Source organism: Chenopodium quinoa, unplaced genomic scaffold (assembly GCF_001683475.1).
Source record: "Chenopodium quinoa cultivar QQ74 unplaced genomic scaffold, ASM168347v1, whole genome shotgun sequence".
Taxonomy (NCBI): domain Eukaryota; kingdom Viridiplantae; phylum Streptophyta; class Magnoliopsida; order Caryophyllales; family Amaranthaceae; genus Chenopodium; species Chenopodium quinoa.
In genome coordinates, this window is record NW_018744895.1 from 2,919,097 (window position 1) to 2,939,967 (window position 20,871).

At 38.3% G+C, this 20,871-nt stretch overlaps 2 long non-coding RNA genes across 6 annotated transcripts; one reads left to right on the forward strand and one right to left on the reverse strand.

Moving 5' to 3' along the window:
• Positions 1-1,323: 1,323 nt before the first annotated feature.
• LOC110706055 lies at positions 1,324-2,282 on the forward strand. Its single transcript, XR_002508217.1, has 3 exons — positions 1,324-1,409; positions 1,518-1,603; positions 1,691-2,282. It is a non-coding gene; the product is annotated as an uncharacterized LOC110706055 (long non-coding RNA).
• A 9,107-nt stretch (positions 2,283-11,389) lies between these two features.
• Positions 11,390-20,221, reverse strand: LOC110706057. Of its 5 annotated transcripts, none has more exons than XR_002508223.1 (3): positions 14,843-20,190; positions 12,754-14,760; positions 11,390-12,616 (listed from the first exon to the last, which is right to left on the reverse strand). It is a non-coding gene; the product is annotated as an uncharacterized LOC110706057 (long non-coding RNA). The 5 variants fall into 5 exon arrangements; XR_002508222.1 differs by having other exon boundaries at positions 11,390-12,412; positions 12,488-14,760; positions 14,843-20,189; XR_002508221.1 differs by having other exon boundaries at positions 11,390-14,760; positions 14,843-18,511; positions 19,788-20,183.
• Between the last annotated feature and the right edge of the window lie 650 nt (positions 20,222-20,871).

The following is a 20,871-nucleotide window of genomic DNA, read 5'->3' on the forward strand; positions in this document are numbered from 1 at the left end:
AACGTCAGGATCTGCCTTGTTACGGTTAGGGGAACTCATTTTGTAAGAGTTTTGGAAGAATTAGGGACAAGGACACCCAGATCTGCCAAAGTTAGGGTTTGGAATTGGAGAGAGAGTGAGAAAAGGGACGAACTATATGTGAGAAGAGAGAAAGTGCGAGAGTAATAAACGAAAACACAGAGTAATTCTGTGTTAGTGACAGAGGTGAACCCAGATGAACAGCCATCATTAATGGTGGTGGATGAGAGATTCATTGAATTGGGTAGTTGGGAAGATGAATAGGTCTTCAGAATTAAAATGGGATGGTGTAGGATATTTTTTGGTGGGAATGGTTATGTTAAATGGGTTGGGATTAACTAAAGTTAAGTACAATTAGACAATTGCTTAGAATATAATTTGTTTGTTTAAGGGACAAATTTGTAATTTCACATATTATAAAGTTACTAAATTTGGAAATAAATCAGTTTGTTGCAAATAATATAAAGCACCCCGATTTGATAAATGTTGCAGATAACTAAAAGCGGAGGTAGTATATCTACCTACCACGTATAATAACTATGAAGAACAATGTAAACATTAGAGCCTTTTATTTACACCTGAGTACACATAGAGGCAGGTGCCACCAAGGGTGGTTTTTTGCTCATTTGTTTTTTTTTTTTCCTTTTTTAGAGCCAAAAAAAAAAAAAAAAAAAAAAAAAAATAAGCAGAAAATATCCTTGGGTGGACCTTGCTCCCGGGTGCATAAATAAAATTAATCAACAAACAAAGGTAGTCTTTTTATTGACCTGGTGTATCTTTTGGTTCCACAGTACCACATTATACAGTTCTATGTTTGATCTTGGCTCTATGATTTACCCATTCTTGAGTTTCTGTTGATTGATTTTTCATTTTTCCTTCATAGTTAAGCAGGCAGTTGCATTTTCAATGCATTATTTATTAGATACTCCTTAAATTGTTTTTGCTTCATGGATAACTTATAGTGGTACTCTTCATCAGGGTTAGCATAGATATTAAAAATAATTGCTCAATGTCGAATAAATTTTGAAAGTGGGATATAGAGAAATCAAGAGATTGTGTTGGAAAAGAAGATTGTCAGGATAGTGTGAATTTTTTGAGGGATAAGCTATTTGTTAGTTTGTTACGGAGCAGAGACTAAGTATAATGATGTCTTCCTCTGATGATTAGTATACGTGTTGCTTTGTGATTTGATTACTTTTGCATGTTCTTCAAATAGTATACTTGTTATGCTTTGTGATTTAATTACTTTTGTCAAGTAGGCATCTCACTACTAGCATTATTCATATTGTACATCTGTTGACTACCTAACTTTTTGATTTTATTACTCTTTCTAGATAACCATGTCTGCAGTTAGGGAATGGGCTGCCTCTCAAGATGCTAAGCTTCTGCAGGTTTGATATTCTTTTGGCTTTTCTCATCTGTTGAATTACTTGAATACATAGAAATACAATGAGATTAGGTGAACTGATGTATATGATCATGACTGTCACTCTTCCTAGGCTGTTGCTGTAAATAATTTAGGCAAATGGAAAACTGCAACACAGATGACTGCACTTACTTTGATCTTGGCTACTCGAGACAGCAGGTATTTTCTTGCTTGAGTTGCTTCCATCTTATATATATATATATATATATATATATAGTGTATGTTCTAACTGTCATATTTCTGCAGTTTGTTGCCAGCCAAGGGGCTCTAGCAACTTCTGGTGTTGCTCTGCTCTATATATCAGCCGGGCTTGCAGTATGGTCACTAGTAGTATATATGAAGAAAATTTGGAAGGTGTTAATGAGATAAATAGTGATACGCTCAGAGCTTGCATTATGTGATTAATCATACGGCCCAGCCCTAGGTTGGCAATTAAATCAAGGTTGACAATCTCCAAGTCAGTGAGTTGTGCTATGGTCAAGATGCGGCATCGAAGTACAAAATACAACGGCAACAAGAAAGGAGGAAGTTTGAGTCAACAACAAGGGCAAGATGACAAAACTCATTAAGAAGGACTTGAGGAAAGCAAGCAACAAGCTTCTACAATGTCTAATTATGGTTTTGCCATTTTAGCTAATTAGTCACATGAATCTATCCTTAGTCTTAGAAGTCTTGAGTATAAGTAAGTTAGTAAGTTTGGCAATTAGGATTATCCAGAAATTGAATGTATTGTAATTGAGAGTTGTAGCCTCAAGCTACATTGTGAGATTAATGGCCTCAAGCCATTGCTATCCTACTTCCATTAATCAATGAAATACTCAAGCTTTCCTCTTAATTAGTTCATAGTTCTCTTTTGCGTTAACTATTACAACCACTAGTCCATAACAAATTGGTATTAGAGCGGTGTTACTGGTGGTGGTCTAGCGTCGGAAAACACCCACTTGAACCTCTAATTATTATTAAAAAATTGTAATTGAGAGTTGTAGCCTTAAGCTACATTGTGAGATTAATGGCCTCAATGATGTGGTTCTAAGGCATTAATATTGTTATTTTAATTATATTTGTGTTATTTTTAATTTTATTATTAGGTGACCGAATTTATTAGGATATTTTTGTTAGTTTAATTCGGTTAGTAGAAGATAGCTTGACTTTAAAAATTATATTTGCAAAATATTATCTATACAAGTTAGGATAAGTTTCCTAGTTAGATTAGATTTTGTTCTACACTAATTATTTAATACGTGGTTAAGAATTAATAAAAATCAGATTTGAGTTTTGATTATCATATGAAAAACGTGAGCTTAGCTTGTGTTTATGGTTTGTTAAACCTTGCCGTTGTGTTAAACTTTGATTCTTGAACCAAGCCTTCAAGTATTGACTCTCGACCGAGCCTTAGGAGTTCTATGTGTCACAAAAATTCTTTAACTCGTTTTTCCTTAAGAAAAACGAATACATTCAACCATAATCGTATAATAAACTTAATAAAATCCAATAAAGGTTTCAAAATTGTTTCTTTTATTCAAGAAACTCAAAATAGCTGCGTAAATATGCATCACTCAAGCCATTGCTATCCTACTTCCATTAATCAATGAAATACTCAAGCTTTCCTCTTAATTATTTCATAGTTCTCTTTGCATCAACTATTACAACCGCTAGTCCATAACAAATTGGTATTAGAGCAATGTTACTGGCGGTGGTCCGGCGCCAGAAACCACCCATCTGAACCTCTAATTATTATTAAAAAAATAAAAGGTTCAAATACTCACACAGAGTTGCGACACCATAGAGCAGAGGCTCGCAATTATAGAAGAGCAGTTGCAAGCTCGGGAAGAAACCATGAAGAAAACCATGGAGGAGGCTGTTTAAAAGCTCAACGGTCAAATCGTTTTTGCACTCAACAAGAACTAGAGAGGAGCCAAGAAAGAGCGAACCAGTTGAAGTTTGAAGAGGAGCTTTGTGCTCTCGTGGCTACAATACCCAGACCGCAAACCAGAGTTCCCAACGAAGACGAAGCCGAATGCTCTCAAGCAAGGGAGAATTCTACCAAGGAGGTGGTGGTGGAAATCACTGGAAGCACCACAAACTAGAGATGTCGGTGTTCCAGGGGACAGATCCGGATAATTGGATCTTGAGGGCGGAAATGTTCTTTGAGTTTTACCACTTGGATGAGAGAGAAAAACAGGAGGCAGCGGTGATAGCCATAGACGACCCGACACTTAAGTGGTATCAATAAGAGCAGAAACCTCGACCATTGATGGGGTGGACGGACCTTAAAAACCGGCTTTTGTACGAGTTCCGACCGTCGCATTCGGGAAATATGTAGTTGTGGCTAGCGTTAAGCCAAGAGGGGACGGTGGAAGAGTACCATCGACGAAACATTGAATTGGCCGCTCCGTTAACGGGTATCTCCAAGGACCTCATGCTCGGCCAGTTCATTAATGGCCTGAGAGGGGACCTTAATTCGGAACTCCGTATGTTGAATCCCACCACGTTGGAAAAGGCTAAGGAACTGGCTGCGAGAATTGAAGAGAAGAATAGAGTGTGTCTTAGAAGAAAGGGAGGAATGGGGTTAGCCAGAAATAGGCCGGCCCAAACAACCCAAACTTATAACTCTAATAGTGGGTTTAAAAGGGAGGTGGATTGTGCCTCGTACAAAAGTATGGGCTACCCAACCAGACGGCCCCAGCCGAACCTTGGACCCGGCATTTCGAGTCCCTAGGTTCCGTCAATATGGCTGGCACCGTACCCGGAACCACGACCAGCTCTGCTAGCTCACCCAAAACAACCATGACACGGAGGCTCACCGAAGCGGAACTCCAAGAACGACGACGAGCGAAGGGGTTGCGCTGTGATGAAAGATGGGGTGTAGGCCATCGATGTAAGTGAAAGGAGTTGAGTGTACTCTTGACCACCGGGGAAGATGAGGGCAAAGGAAGCGGAGCGTTCGGAGATGAAGTTACTGAAGAAGAAACGGAGGAGCCACCGGTGGAGGTGTCCCTATACTCCGTGGTCGAAAATTCCAACCTATAAACAATGAAGTTAAAGGGGGTGGTGAAAGGAGTGGAAGCGGTAGTGATGGTGAATCCCAGTGCGACACACAATTTTATCTCGATGAAGGTGGTGGAAGAAGCAAAAATTCCGATCACCCAAGGTGGTGAGTTTGGGGTATCCTTCGGAAACTGGGACACCATGAAGGGGAAGGGAGTGTGCCAAAGCGCACGAGTCAAGCTAACCGGCGGGTTGACGGTGGTAGAAGATTTTTTACCACTTAATTTGGGGAATGCGAATGTAATTCTCGGCATCAGTGGCTTAAGAAACTTGGGATGGTCACCACCAACTAGAAGACTCATGAAATGAGGTTCCAGGTGGCCGGCGTACCAGTGGTCCTCACCGGGCACCCGTCGTCATTGGAGAATACGCAAGTTGAGGGACAGGAGAAACCTTGTAAGTGTAAGGCCCTACCAATACGCTCATGTGCAAAAAGATGAGATTGAAAGGCTAATCTGGGAGATGTTTGAGGCCGGAATTATCAAGCCTTCGACGAGCCCTTTTGCAAGCCCGATTTTACTTGTAAAGAAGAAGGATGGGAGTTGGCGTTTTTGTGTTGACTATAGGGCCCTCAACAAGGAGACCGTGCCTGATAAGTATCCAATACCGTTTATCGACGAGCTACTGATAAATTTCACGAAGCTTCCATGTTCTCTAAGTTAAACTTAAAATTTGGCTACCATCAAATTCGGGACAAACACGAAGACACTCACCAGACGGCTTTCCGCACTCACAATGGGCATTATGAATTCTTGGTGATGCCCTTCGGTTTGACGGATGCCCCAGCGACTTTCCAGTCCCTCATGAACGACATTTTACGATCTTTCCTAATGCGGTTTGTGTTAGAGTTCTTTGATGACATCCTTGTGTATATTAGCAACGAAGAGGAACAACAAGAATCACTTGAGTAAAGTGTTGACCAAGTTGGCCGAACATTCCTTGAACGCCAACTTTAAAAAAAATGTGGCAAAGAAAGAGTGGATTACTTGGGCCATGTAATATCCAAACAAGGGGTGACAGGATGAAGACAAAGTCAAGGCTATTCCTGAATGTGCCAGCCCAAAGAACTTGAAGGAGTTAAGGAGCTTTCTTGGGCTGACTGGGTATTATAAAAAGTTTGTGGCCTAATATGCAGACATTGTTAGCCCATTGACTTCTCAATTGAAGAAAGACCCTTTAGGGTGGAATGAAGAGGCTAGCAAGGCTTTTCAACGGTTGAAGGTCGTCATGACTACGACACCGGTATTGGCGATGCCGAATTTTGAGAAACCTTTTGTTCTAGAAACCAATGCCTCCGGGTTCAGATTAGGGGTCGTTCTTATGCAAGAAGACCGACCCATAGCTTATTTTAGTAAGCTACTTGGAGTGCGAGGGCAAGGCAAATCGATCTACGAGAAAGAGTTGATGGTCGTATGTATGGCTATTGAGAAGTGGAAGCATTACTTAATGGGTAGACATTTCATCGTGAGGAGTGATCAACAAAGCCTACGATGTATCAAGCAACAACAAGAGGTCGGGGGTGAATATCAAAAGTGGATGAGGTAATTGGTGGCTTTGACTTTGAAGTGCAATACAAGCCCGGGGCCTCAAACTGAGTAGACGATGCACTGTCAAGAATGTGTCAACCTGAGGCCCAGCTCGCGGCCCTATCACACACTCCACTCGTTGATTGGGCTGAACTTGAGGAAGAATTCCAAGCAGATACATGGTTAAAGGAAATCAAATTGGGCCTTAAGTCCAATAAAGAAGGGCCTAGTGGGTTTACATTAGAAGGAAGAAGTGTGCTGTATAAGGAAGGGTTGTACTCCCTAAATCATCTCAATTTATTCCAATACTCTTTCATGAGTATCATAACACGCCGACTGCCAGCCACGGTGGGGAAGTCAAAACCTACCTTAGGTTGGCAATGGACTGGTTCTAGCCCAGAATACGTAAGATGGTTGGAGAATTCGTTCGTAGGTGTGAGGTACGCCAACGGAGTAAGGTTGTGCAACAACACCCCTTAGGGCTACTCCAGCCACTGCCGGTGCCCACGGCGGTGTGGGAGGATGTGTCAATGGATTTTACGAGGGGTTTCCAAATTCTAAGGGGGTGGACAGTGTATTGGTAGTTGTGGATCGATTCTCTAAATACAACCACTTTATCAGCCTCATACACCCATTCAACGCATTAAACGTGGCCGACCACTTCGTCAAGGAGGTAGTCCGACTGCACGGGTTCCCATCCTTGATAGTTTCGGATCGAGACCTGGTGTTTATGAGTGTGTTCTCGAAGGAATTGTTTTGCCTACAAGCTGCACAGTTGCTCCGAAGTATGGCCTACCATCCGCAAACCGATGGTCAGACGACCGAGATCGTTAACAAGGTCTTGGAGACTTACCTTCGATGTTTTGTGGCCGATCGGCCAAAAAGTTGAGCACAATAGCTTTCGTGGGCAGAATACTCCAATAATACGGCTCCTCATACGACCACTAAGTTGACAACAATCAAACATTGGTTGACACACTCGAAGTGACATTGGAGGAGAGGGATTTGGTTCCAGATGAGATGCGGCTCACTTTGTTAAAAGCTCAGAAGGTCATGAAGGAAAACACCGATAAAGAACGGCGTGACAATACATTCGAAGTTGGGTAGAGGATTTATCTCAAGCTTCAACCATATCGGCAGCGCTCCCTAGCCATGCGGCCGAATGAGAAACTAGCGGCCAGGAACGGCGTGACAGTACATTCGAAGTTGGGTAGAGGGTTTATCTCAAGCTTCAACCATATCGGCAGCGCTCCCTAGCCAGGCGGCCGAATGAGAAACTAGCTGCCAGGTTTTATGGGTCGTTTGCGATAGTGCGGAAGGTGGGGGTGGTGGCTTACAAATTGGATCTGCTGCTGGGGTGAAAAATTCACCCAGTATTCCATATTCCCAGCTCAGGGAAGCGATTGAGTCCGCTTTGACTAACCTGACAGTAAGACATGGAGTTAGTAGTTCGGTCGGAGGAAGTGTTAGAGGTGTGCTTCCAGTCCAAAGGTGCCAAGGTCAGCGTCGAGGTTCTCATCAAGTGGAAAAACCTTCCGGCATTTCCACCATCATTGAGCGTTTTCCGTCCTTCCACCTTGAGGACAAGATGAATCTTGAGTCGGCGAGTAATTTGATGAATCATACGGCCTAGCCCATACTATACCTCACCCCATACAAGTTTACACCCGAAGGCCCAAGGTTGGCAATCCACAAATCAAGGTTAACAATCTCCAAGTCATTGAGTTATGCTATGGTCAAGATGCGCAATTGAAGCACAAAGAACAACGGTAGCAAGAAAGGAGGAAGTTTGAGTCAACAACAACAAAGGGCAAGATGACAAAACTCATTAAGAAGGACTTGAGGAAAGCAAGCAACAAGCTTTCACAATGTCTAAGTATGGGTTTTCCATTTTAGCTGATTAGTCACATGAATCTATCCTTAGTCTTAGAAGTCTTGAGTATAAGTAAGTTAGTAAGTTTAGCAAATAGGATTATCCAGAAATTGAGTGTATTGTAATTGAGAGTTGTAGCCTCAAGTTACATTGTGAGATTAATGACCTCAAGCCATTGCTATCCTACTTCCATTAATCAATGAAATACTCAAGCTTTCCTCTTAATTAGTTCATAGTTCTCTTTGCATTAACTATTACAACTGCTAGTCCATAACACATTAGTTGCTGCCTATTTGGTAAGTTCTACACAGTTATGTGGATCTGAATTGGTCTGTTCATTGTTGGAGACATCCGGATCCCATCTTCCTGATGTTAAGAATGAAGATATTGTGCTCTCTTGTATACTACGCATTCTGCTGAATAATCTTCAGCCGAGTAATTGAAATCGCTTTTTACGGGAATTCTTGTTCATATAGTGGAGTTTTGGGAAGATTCGTCACGGATTGACTTTGAAACTATAACACAGGCCTAATCCCAGTATATTGTTTTATGATTTGGAGATTCTTACAGCAACAAGCATTGGTTCAGATGGTGATAGGTAAGGGTTATTAGTTCTTGTTTAATGGTAGTAATTTATTGAGGAAATTATTTGTTGAACTTCAAAGATACAAACCTGTAATATACTTATATGCAGACTAAACAAAGCATGAACAACTTTGTCTTATAGAGTTTTCAACTTTGTCATATGTTACTCTCTCCGTTCCTTTTTGTTTGTGTGAGGAGGGTGTGCCCATCGTAGGGGATCCTTCTCCTCTATGCCCATGGCCCTTTAAAAGCCTAGGACTTTACACTTTTTAGGGTGTGTTAGGATTTGAATTTCTGACTATTTGGGGGACCTTGAATTATAGTTGATTCTATCATTACGCTTTTTTGTAAGAAACTAATAAGGAGTCGCCAATAAGTTTTATGAAAAATCATAAACTTCGTTCATGCCTTTCTCCGAAGTAGAGTTCAAGAGATATTTAGCATGAATCATAAGTTTACCCATGCCCAAATTGGTCTACTTGTACCAAAAATGAGTTCGGGAGCGAGGGCACTAAAATAACGTTCCTTTTAGGGAGGAATCGCCATTCTATCCCAAGTGCGGCCTTTACTAGCTTTTCCATTTCCACAATTTCATTACTAAACAATATATGCAACGTGATACCTAAAACTAAGTTAGTTGATTTTACTTACACGCATTAATCACATAGGAATTACATTGAAAATATCGTTATTCTTATTTATTCAAATTCATGAAAGAACAAAATAAACAAGATTCGCCTTGTCTTAGGTGATAAAACAATCAATTAATTATTCAATTCTAGTCTTTAATTGACGCAGGAATACTATGTGATCTAATTAATTAATTAAAAGTTATTTTAAAGTGATCAAACAACACTAATTAGTCAATTAAAAGTTGTTTAAACAAGAAAAGAAAAGGTGATTTATCTAAGTGCTCGGGAATTTACCACTTTTCCTTGCTAGATCTTCGCTTAGAACACTTATGGACTCCTTCTTGTTCGGGAACCTCCACCGTAAGAACAAATAATAAAAAGGGTGAGTGTTTAGGACAAGAGGGATGATTAGAACATAAGTTCACAAAGTTTCTGCTGACTTTAGGGTTAATATCACCTCTATTTATAAGGAATGGGTGAGTTTAGGGTTTTGAACATTCTGCCGCAGCAGGTGGCGCGCGCATCTCAGAAGCTCGCGCGCGGCTACTGCGCACAAGTGATTAGGTTGCGTTGCTGAAGGCAGCGTAACTTATTGTCTTGCGCGTGGCTTTATGGTAAGATTCGATTTAGTATTTTCATAAAATTCTGGATCTTTCGCAAGCGCACCCTGGAGGTTACGCTGTTGTCACGCGCAACCTTGCGGGTTGCGCGCGCCAAGCGAGCGCGACTCCTTGAGTTGCGCGCGTATTTTCTTGCGGTAACCTCGGATTTTAACCTGGGCGCCTCTAAATCCGACAAAATTAGGTTTAATCTCGGGTTTAGGCCTAATTACTTATCAGGCTTAGTTTTAGTTAGCTTTGGTTCATTTTGTATTGGGTCAAGGTAGCTGTTTTATGTGTTTAAGTCTTAATCAGCAGTCCATAAGTATCCTTCACGTTGATCCAACTCAAAGATGGTTTTATTTATCGTCATAGCACTTCCGGTCGGGACAGGGGACTAAAAGTAGATGTCTATAGTTTGCTTCACTATTTACATTTATTTATCCCCTTTTGGTCTCCTTTCGATTTTTGGATAACGTACAATCTTCTCAGTTTACCTTTCTTTGCTTTACTTAATCTCTTTTCACCTTACTTCACTCTTTCGTCTTTGAGTTTATTAAGTTTATTTCTTGATCTCTAGGCTCTATCTACCTTCACCATGCTTCCCTTCCATATTGGAATTGTACTTTTTCTCTCATTTTTAGATACCTTTCTCTCTTCTCGTTCAAGCAGTATTGTCAAGTTGGATTGGTAAATTTTCTATTTTTTTAGAGTGAGATTCACATATCCACACAAAAATCGACATCAAATTTTGCTACCAAAACATTGATTCTCATATCTTCAGAGGTACATGGTAACAGATGATGATTAACATAATATAGTTAAAATTACCGACTGAAAACCATCCATGAATTTTTTTTTATACTTTCAAAAGTTCCTAATTAGGGTGCTTTTGGTAAGGAATATTTTAATCACTCATTTAACAAAAATGATAAATATGAGTTTATTATACATTTTCACTCTTTTTGCTTAGTCTCTCGTTAATATTAAGTTGTAAAACACACTTTAAGTGGTCGTTTGATTAACATATGAAGGAAAAATTCTCATAAAATTCAATTTTATGAAAATTAAATTTTGTATAATCAAATTCATAGGAATTTCCTAAACCTATTTGATTAGCAATAGGGAGAGTAACTCTCTACATTAATTTCTATTTTGGCAAAGATTAGGTACATAAATTCCTACATATTATAAATAATGAAAATTCCTATGTAGTGCTACTCAAAATAAATTCAATCAAACAGCTCAGATAACTTAAGACTCCCTAAAATTTATATATTTCAATTTACTAGGGATTTCAATGTGCACATTATGGCCAACCCTTTGAGAAAAATTATTATTGGTGACCTTTATATCCTATGCATTTTTGCGTACACTAGTTGTGGACCCGCGCGCGATGCACGCGGTTCCTCAAGTTATCAATGTATATTCTCGACTGATTCTGTTATCGGTGTTGTTTCTCTAGTGATTTTTTGACGTTTTATCATCCATCAAGATTTGTGGTTCCCCAAGTTATCAATGTATTATTTTGACTGAATTTGTTATCGGTGTTGTTTCTCAAGTGATTTTTTTTACGCTTTTATAAAATATGGTACGTAAGGAAAAATAAAATGGAAATGAGGTTCACAGACAAGTTTTGTCAAAGCAACCTAACCAATGTCGAGCATCTTCACCTCCAGATATTCAACCAGTAAAGAAGTTGAATAATTAGATAAACAGCCACAAAACATGGAGATGCCAAATATCTTTACTACCAAGATTATCAAATTCTAGCAAGCCACTATCCAAGCCTCCTAAGTGACACTATTAGCACATTGTGATATACTTATAGTAATTTTTACCTGTCTCTTTTTTTTTTTTATCCTTTTTTTTTCCTTTTTTTGACAATCAAGAAAACAAAACAGACTACACCCTTCCTAGCTGCTATAGCTAGTTCATGGGCCTCTTTTACTTTGAGTCTACTGACTTTTACAATTACAAAATTATCAAAATTTTTGACAGCCTGTTTAATATAAAGCTTAACTGCTTTATCTCCCTCTTTGCTTTGCTGTTGTCAGTAAAAACCTTCACCAAATCGCTTGAGTCTGTGAGCATAGTGACTTTCCTCCCTGTAAGGTTTGAATTTTTTATTGCCATAAGAGCAGCCATGGCTTCAGTTTGGAGCGGGGTAGAGGCGAACACAGGGGCTTTCCCTCTGTCAATCACTACACCTTTTTCTTTACTAATCCATCCTACAACAGCTTTCCAAGTATTCATCGAAGGTAGATCGTTCCTCTTCCGGGCACCATCAATAATCACAGTGATATGATCCTGACTTGTTCCACTTGAGTTGTCACCATCTGTACTATGCTCATTGCTTTCACCATCTGTAGAATCTGCAGTTATTGGTGTCAATCTTGCTGTTAGGAGATTGCCATTGATCCATATGTTCTTCCAATGTTGGGCAGTGTAGATTATGTTGAGTGGATTACACTGTTTGTTGTTGAAGGTAGCTTTATTTCTTGTGAGCCAAATGCTTCAGAGAACACTCACAAAGTCCATAACACTATCTTCTTTGTTGCTGTCCAGAGAAAAGAAGAGATGAAGTTCTGAATCCAAACCCTGATTTTGAGCTCTATGCCATTGTGCTGCATTTCCATACTCTTCTAGAGATTTCGCAATCTCTAAAAATATGCTCCCGCGATTCATCTTCAAAGTGACATAACCTGCATACATTATAAGCATTAATTCCCCTTTTCATTAGATTATTAGCAGTAGGGAGTGCATTATTAATTTTTTACCAGTCAATGATAACAATTTTAACTCTTACAACATCATCCACTCTTAATACATCCCTGACATAGTGACATCTTGAACATAATCCCATAAAACTTCCGAAACTTGTATTAAGCCAGTAAAATGATATTTTCCTGCATAATATAAGTTGTATACATCCAGATGCCAAAAAATACGGTAAAAAAACAATCACAGTAACAAAAGGCTCAAGCATATATATACCATCAGGGAAGCGCAGATTGAGAAAGGCTCCATAGTCCTCAACTCTTACCTCAAAGATATTCCCTTCTTCGATTTTCTCAGAGTACCAAATTGTGTCTTAATACTGCATCCTCTTGGTAATTTGAACTAACCCCTTTGGCCTGTTAGATGACTTGAAGGCATCCTGTGTCTTCCTTACCTCTCCACGAAAGGGTAATTACAGACAGCTAATTCCACTTGCTTATGATTGATGACAAACCTTGAAAAATTGGGGTATATGGTTTTGTTCTTGCTGTTGATGTTTGCCTAGTACTCTTCTCTTCTCCTTCCATTCTCTCTTTCTCTTAATTCAGTAATTTAGAAAAGAGTTTACCGAACATACAAGGTTGTATTGGCGTTTCCACTTATATATAGGCAATATAGTATGAAAATTAAGCTACCAAATTATTTATTCCATCACATCATGGAATAGTATTTTTATTTACTTTTATGGTTTATGATATTTATATATAGTTTCTACATCAGCCCATATAATTTGCAAAAAGTTTACAAAGCCACATACACCTTCTGCCCACTAATTCAAGAGTTATTTTACGTGATTGTTAGTGCGTTGAGCCTTCACATAAGATTCAATCAAACATATTGATCCAATCTCCTTACACAGGTAAAGATATAACTTCTCCCAGAAAAGGGGGGGAAAGTAGTAGTAAAGATTTAGCATGGTTTGAGAACAGGGATAAGAATGAAATAGCAGTGTTTCAGCAAGATAACATAACCAAATAGCTTTTTTTTGTAAAGCACCAAATAGCTAATCTTACTGGACTTCACCTACAATTACCGAGCAAAGAAGGTAGAGATCCTCCCCTTTTTTCTAAAAAACTATATGGCACCAAAGGCTATTCAGGGGTTACTTCCATAAATATCGCACCCTTGATATTGTTTAGGTTTATTCTAATTGCTTCCAATAATGTATGGAGGAGAAGTAACACAACCACCTAAAAATCACTTATAACATTTTTAGTTCAAGGAAACAACCAAATTGCAAATTAGATTAACCTTGTAGATCGACACAGTCGTCAATCATAACAGAGCAAAACAGATAGATAGGTTTGTACGTCTGGCTATCATACTTTGCACCAGTATGAGTTGATCATGCATAGTACCACACTTGAATCAGTTGCGGGTTTTGCAAGATTTAAGCTTTGTATATTCTTAATTATCTTTCTTTAATCCCACTATACTACTCCCTCCGTTTCACATTAGTTGCAACAGTAAGCTTGGCTCATAGTTTAAGAAAATTATAGACTAGGCTTGTAGTCTTATAATATAAAGTATTGTTAGTAAGAGATAGAAATTATAAAAAAAAAGTAGTGTGGGTAGGGTTAGTAGGAAAGAGAAATAATAAAATATTTGTGGAAATGGGTCAGTGGGAGAGATAAATTATAAAAAAAATGGTGGGTCCTTTACAAATTTAATAGTGTTGCAACTGATATGAAACGGTCGAAAATGAAAAGTGTTGCAACTAATATGAAACGGTTGAAAATGAAAAGTGTTGCAACTAATGCGAAACGGAGGGAATAACATAGTAACACAACATTGTTTAAACACTCTATCATTCATTAAATTTGGTACAATATCAATCATTTTCGGTTATACTGACTCCTTAATTTTATAATCCATATCAAAGAAATATCAAATAAGATAAATTCCGTCAAATGATGCATTAGTACTAAATTACGGTTCCTATCTGATAAAACCCAGCTTATTAAATTAATAAAAAAAACAACATTAACAAATCAGCTTTCTCGTTCACTTACTTCTCTCAAAATAATATATGTATCAAGATATGCTGACAAAATAATTTCTTTGCATATATGCTAAAGAGGTTAGAATACAGATCGTTATAATTTTAGCATCCTTACGATAAAAACTGATAAATTCTAATATCATCAACCTGCAAACTAATCCTTACCAGGGGAGGAAAAAAAAAAGAAAACTTACACATCAATTCAGTCAACTAAATCATATATGTAAAATTTGATAGGCTGACGATTGCAACTTGCTATTTGCCAATGTCCTGCACCAATCAATCACGAGAAATGTCAGAAACTACTTTTTTACCATCTAACCTGTATATTAAGCAGAATATATATGATTACCTAGTTCAAGTAGAAGAATTTTAAGTTATGCCTGCTAATTTAAGAACTGCATAGGACACTAAATTCTTAACTGCGGTCTCTGAATACTGGGATGGTGGCATTGTAGAAATAACAGTGACCTTTGCAGATGTTCGTGCACAAGAAAGTGCCACATATAACTGTCCATGTGAAAAACAAGGGCGCGGAAGATAAATTGATACTTGATCTAGTGTTTGCCCTTGTGCCTTGTTTATTGTCATAGCAAAACTGAACTTTAATGGAAACTGATTCCTCTGAAATTTGAAAGGATATTTCATAGACGGTGAAGGCTGAAACTTGATCCGAGGGATAAAGACACGTTCTCCTTGATAGTGGTCCAATTGCAATTTCACATTCTATCAGATTTGGGTAAAATCTTTTACATATAAGTCGCGTGCCATTGCATAGACCAGAAGAAGGAAGTAGGTTCCGTAACAATATTACCGGACAATCTTGTTTAAGTACAAGTTCATGAGGGCTCATACCTGCTGGACATAATGTGTTTATGAATTCCATTGGATAAACATTGCAATAGTCATCAAGAAGTACATCATAACTCTTGTACACAACTGGTTGTCCTGGAAATTTTTCTATGACAAATGAATTAATTGTATCAACATCATCATTTACTGGTGTAACACTGCCTTTTTTGTAGAGATCGCGGGATCTAGCTCATTTGTGTGTGACTCTGGAAAAGATGATTCTATTAATTCAATGATTGGATTTTCATCAACAGCAAAAGGCCTTGCTATTTGTTCTGGCAAATTTATAAATTCACTGTCTGTGGATTGCAGCTGACCATTACCCAAAGCAAGTAAGAAAGCTGAAAAGGCAGGATCTTCTCTAGCTCTTAGACTTTCGGTTAGCTTAAATCTGATCAGCTTAGGCCATAGATATGAACTAACAATGCTTGCTTCAACAGCCTCTTTCTGTGATTTTTTTGGGACCACAGGCAACACTTGCCGAAAATCTAAAAACAATCACCTTCCCTCCAAATAGAGTGTTGTCACCACATATATTCCGAAGCAATAAATCTAAATATTACAGATTAGATTTGACAGTCATTGATGTCTCATCCCATATGATCATTGTTGTTTCTTTAATTAACGCTGCTAGGCTACTCTGCTTTGATACACTACATGTCAACATGGATTCATTATCAATAGGAATCTTGAATCTTGAATGAGCTGTTCGACCTGACGGAATGTTTGCTGCAGCGATACCTGATGTAGCTGTTGGTAAAACAATCTTATTCATAAGACGAATTTCAGCGTAAAGAGCATTGTATAAAAATGTCTTTCCGGTTCCACAAGGACCATCTATGAAAAAAGCACCAGGTTTTTCTTCAATAACATGTTGCATAATACACTGAAAAGCTTCTTTTTGAGTTGTATTTAAACAACTACGAGTGTCAATACACTCTTGGAGAATAGGTGCTTCTAACGCATCTAAGATGTCCTTGGTTATACGAATCTCATTATCATTCATTTTGTTTAGTTCTCCAGGCCACATCCTTCAAGCGATTTCCCCATGGCTTCTAGATGCTGCTCAATTGATCTGATAGTGAGCTGCTTAATTTTACTTTCCGAACAAGGATATTGCCGAACAAAATCTTCTGATAAAGAAGGTAATATTTTTGCCATAGAGCAGAAGGATTGCTTGGATGACAAAAGATAAGAATTGTTGCAAAAAGACGGCGTAAGGCCATGAGTAGCTGCACTTCACATGGTTCAGACAAACACACATTTGCTGCATCTTCTTCTTCTAAAAGGCCTAGTTTGTAGGCGGCTTCCTGGAAACTTGCACAAACATGGCCCCCAACTGTACGAAGATCATCGAAAGACCAGGGACTTCTTACATTCAACAATTGCAGTCTTAAGAAGAAGCATTCATCTTCCACTGGAGATACAAATGCCATACGGCCTATCACAATTTTTTTAGTCTTCTTTCTCTTGAACCATGCTTTGGTAGAGGTATCCCACCTGTAATGCTCACAAAATTCTACATATAAATAACCCATGCCATTCTCAGTAGCAGCATTCATGGTAAAAAAAAACTCATTCAATGGAGTCCGAGCTCGGTATCCCATTGCCACAACCATATCTAAAGGCTCGTATGGGTGCACACATACCATTTGCCTATTAGGCAGATGCACTGGGAGAAGTAGTACATGAGGGTGCATTTCATATAAATCAAAACAAAAAATTCTCCATGCTGCCTCACACGAAGATACCCACCTGCCTAACTGGTACTGTGTAATTTCATCAGTTGCTTATCTGCCATCTGGTTTTATAGTAAAGGACACTTTATCATGGCCCTTGTATACATACTTATATAGATACTTTACTGCTTTTATGGTGGAGTAAACCTCTACATTAAGATGACAGTCAAAAAGTGTCGAAAGATATGGGTTGTATGGGACTACCCATTGATTATTCAGCTCAGCATTTCTGATCTTTACTTTTTCTCCCGTATCTGTTCTACGATAGCAAGGATAACCGTCTTCGTTGGTAGTGGTTTGATCAACAAATGGCTTTGGATAGCTACTTTTGCATACCAATTCACCTCCTTTCTTCTGCATACAAGAACATTGTGGATTCATTCGACCACAAGGCCCATGCATCATGTGCTTTAATACAATCCTACGCAATGTAGGATTACTTAATGGAGGAATTTCTGCAGAAACATACTTGTCATAATCAGCTGGACTTTTCAATTTGAACTCCGGCTTCAGAATCAATAAAATATGAGCATGAGGTAGCCCCCTTTTCTGGAATTCCAAATACCTACCTCACCAAATACCTTAATCTCCATAATCTACTTCTTCAGAGCTAATAATTTTGCTCTGAATACCCGAGCTACTAAATCTGGTCTCTCATGTGCGATTTCCCCAAGGGTAAGCTCTGCTTTAATCTCTGGCCAACTTGCATTACACGTCATTGTGCTAAATAATCCGGCTTCCCAAATCTGTGAACCAGAGCCATGGCATTGTAGTAACGCCTTTTCAAATCCCTTGGACCACCAAGGAATGTAGGCGGTAAAACAAATCTATGGCCAACATTTGCTGGATTAATCTCTCCAGCTTCAACTGTATCTAGTATGCCTTGATATAGATTAGCTCTAATACTATCTTGATGTCGAAGGAAAAAATCAAGCCTCGTATTTTCAATCTTCACATACATGTCTACAATGTACTGGAGAAATGCTGTTCCTGCCCTTAAAAGCATGTAGTTCGGTTTGATCTGCAACTTATATGCATAATATTCTCTTGGCGAAACAAATTTATAAGCCTTTGTATGTCTACCAGATGCATCTATATAATAAATATAAGCATGGTAATGGTAAGATATGAAATCCTTAGACAGCAGTAACATGGAGCAAAGTATGATTATCTAAACCCTTTCATCTTTAATTCACTTTAAAAAAAATTAAAAAAGGGCTTACGTGTAGCTTCTTGAGCAAGCAAATCTTCTACATTGTGCACAGCACAAGACTGAACAGGGTCAACCTCGGTATCAGCTTGCCTATGTCCACCGTGAGACATTTTCTTCAGCCCTTGATTCCATTCTCCCCGTGGAAAAAGCAAAGGATATTGTAGTGGATAATAACAACCGTAATAATGCTGAATTCTATGAGAGTCAGCTGATTTACCTGATACAAGAATATGTGGGCCTAAACTTTCACTTGAAGAAGTTTTATTAGGCCAAATCACAGCAACTTCATCACAAGCTGGGGCATTATATACTTGTTGATCAAGCACGGTATTTTGATTTATGACAATCTTAGTATCTTCATTTACTTCTACTTATTTCTAAGATCGAAAAAATCTAGCATAAGAATTATCTTTAGACGTTCATTAAAATGTCTGTGACTTCTTGTCAATTCAGGAAAACATCCTAAACGATTCTCAGTCTCATTCTGGCCATCATAAAAATAAAGTTGTAGATACTTAGGGTTACTATCAGCGGGCAAAAGATCAGGGACAAAATGATATAGTTGTCCATGCAATTTAAACACATAAATGCCCTTATATGTATCAGCATCAAAATTCCCTCCTATAGTGCTGAAGGCAAATAGGTTATTATATAACCTTGCATACTTTCTAAAATGCATAGCAATTTCTTCTTGCGAAGGTAAATGCCTTATAAGTTCAAAAGGTATTCATTTGCTGCAATTCGAACATCACCATTTCCACAACAAAAATGCAAAGACTCATAAGCAAATTTCTTAGCATTGCACTTGGAACAATATTGTGGGTCAGGCATTGTAAAAGCTTAGAGGGTAGAGGTTGCCCAACTGTAGCAGGCTAGCAGCTGGAGCTCCTGATATTAATAAAACGAATCCAAAAGGAAAAAGCAACCTCAATAAAAAAAAAGGCTTTGAATAAGACTAACATAAGTTAGAATTAGCCTAAACTTTGGTGCTTTCTGGCCACCTACTACTGATGTGTATTAAACTTCAGTTTTGCCAGCAATATTTATGGGCTTTCTTCAATTCTTCTGCCTTATTTTATTTTTTCCACTTAGTTTTACTTCAAACTAGTGGTTTAAATTTTCAATAGTACTTAACTATTGTGAGAGCAACTCAAGAAACTGTACTAAAGCATTTAAATATACAAATTTCTCACATTACATCTAACAATATATGTGATCGGAAGCTACCCTAACATGCCCATGTCTACACAAAGCATTTAACAACAATTCAAACACATCAATTTCCAAAGTAATAAAAAACAAAAAAGCATTCAAATGAATAGCATTTTATATGTTACCTAACGAGCATAATCTCTAATCCAAACCCCTAAATTTTCAGCGGAAACTAAATCAGACCCATCATCCCTCTAAATCTTATTCATCATTGTCATCAAGACCCACTTAAATGCAAGGATATTTACCATTGAATTAAAGAGACGAAGAGGGTTATTTACCCAATTATTTTCAGCTACTCGTCGCCGATGATCAAAACTACTGCAGCAAGCTAGCCTAGCGAATTCACCACCCCTACACCACCACAAGCACCCCCTTTAGCTCAAGTGCCCACTTACAGATTATTAATGGACTTAATATTGCAGGAGAAGAAACAATTAGTTGACGACAACATGAGCAAGGAAGAAAATGGAGAAGAGAGAATTAGATGATACTATGATTGAAGGCTGGCCCCTTGTAAGTTTTATTTTTGTGTGTAAAGTTAGCATTCTAGATTGTAGTTTAGTGGTTGAGCGCTCTAAAATAAGCATAAATACTCCATCCGTGTTTTAATAGAGTGCATCTCTGCGCATAGTTAACTCTGCAGTGCTACATTATAATGTACAATTATATATGTATAATGTACCATTAAAGTATAATTTGTCTTAATAGTACTTTTTGTGTACTATTATGCATGTAGTTGTATTTTTTGCCATCTTATAGGTTGAATATTTTCCCTTAAAATACTTAGACCATTCTCAGCAGTGAGGAGAAAAAAACCCTCTCAATCTCTCTCTACCCACTTTCTCACTCTTCCCATACAATTTCTCTCATTAAATGTTTTTTTCACCACAGCAATGAGGAGAAAAAAAACCTCTCATCACTTTTTTTTTTTTTTTTTTTTTTTTTCTGATTCAATGAAATGCTTAAAAGAAACCACCCAACCAATGCATGGTAGTGGGCCCTCAACCAATGCATGGGACGCGTGTCATCGAATGGAGGAAGCTGCATGCATTTTGGCTGAGCTTAATCAGGACATGCGTACAGTAGTGGGCCCTCCTCCTCCCACTATTCATCTTCAAAAACAACAAAAGCAGTGGGGGCCACATGTTACTGTTCATCACCAAAAGCCCTAAACTCTTGAGGGTTTTTATTTTCACTCATCGGTGAGTGTTTTTTTCACTCACTGATGTAGTGTTCGGATTTTTTTTTTACACCCTTATTTTTACTCGTGAGGGCTTTTCTCCTCACTGCTGGAGTGCTCTTAACACCTGTCACCTATTATGCATGTAGTGGTACATTTTTTCATCTTATACGTTTGCTAAC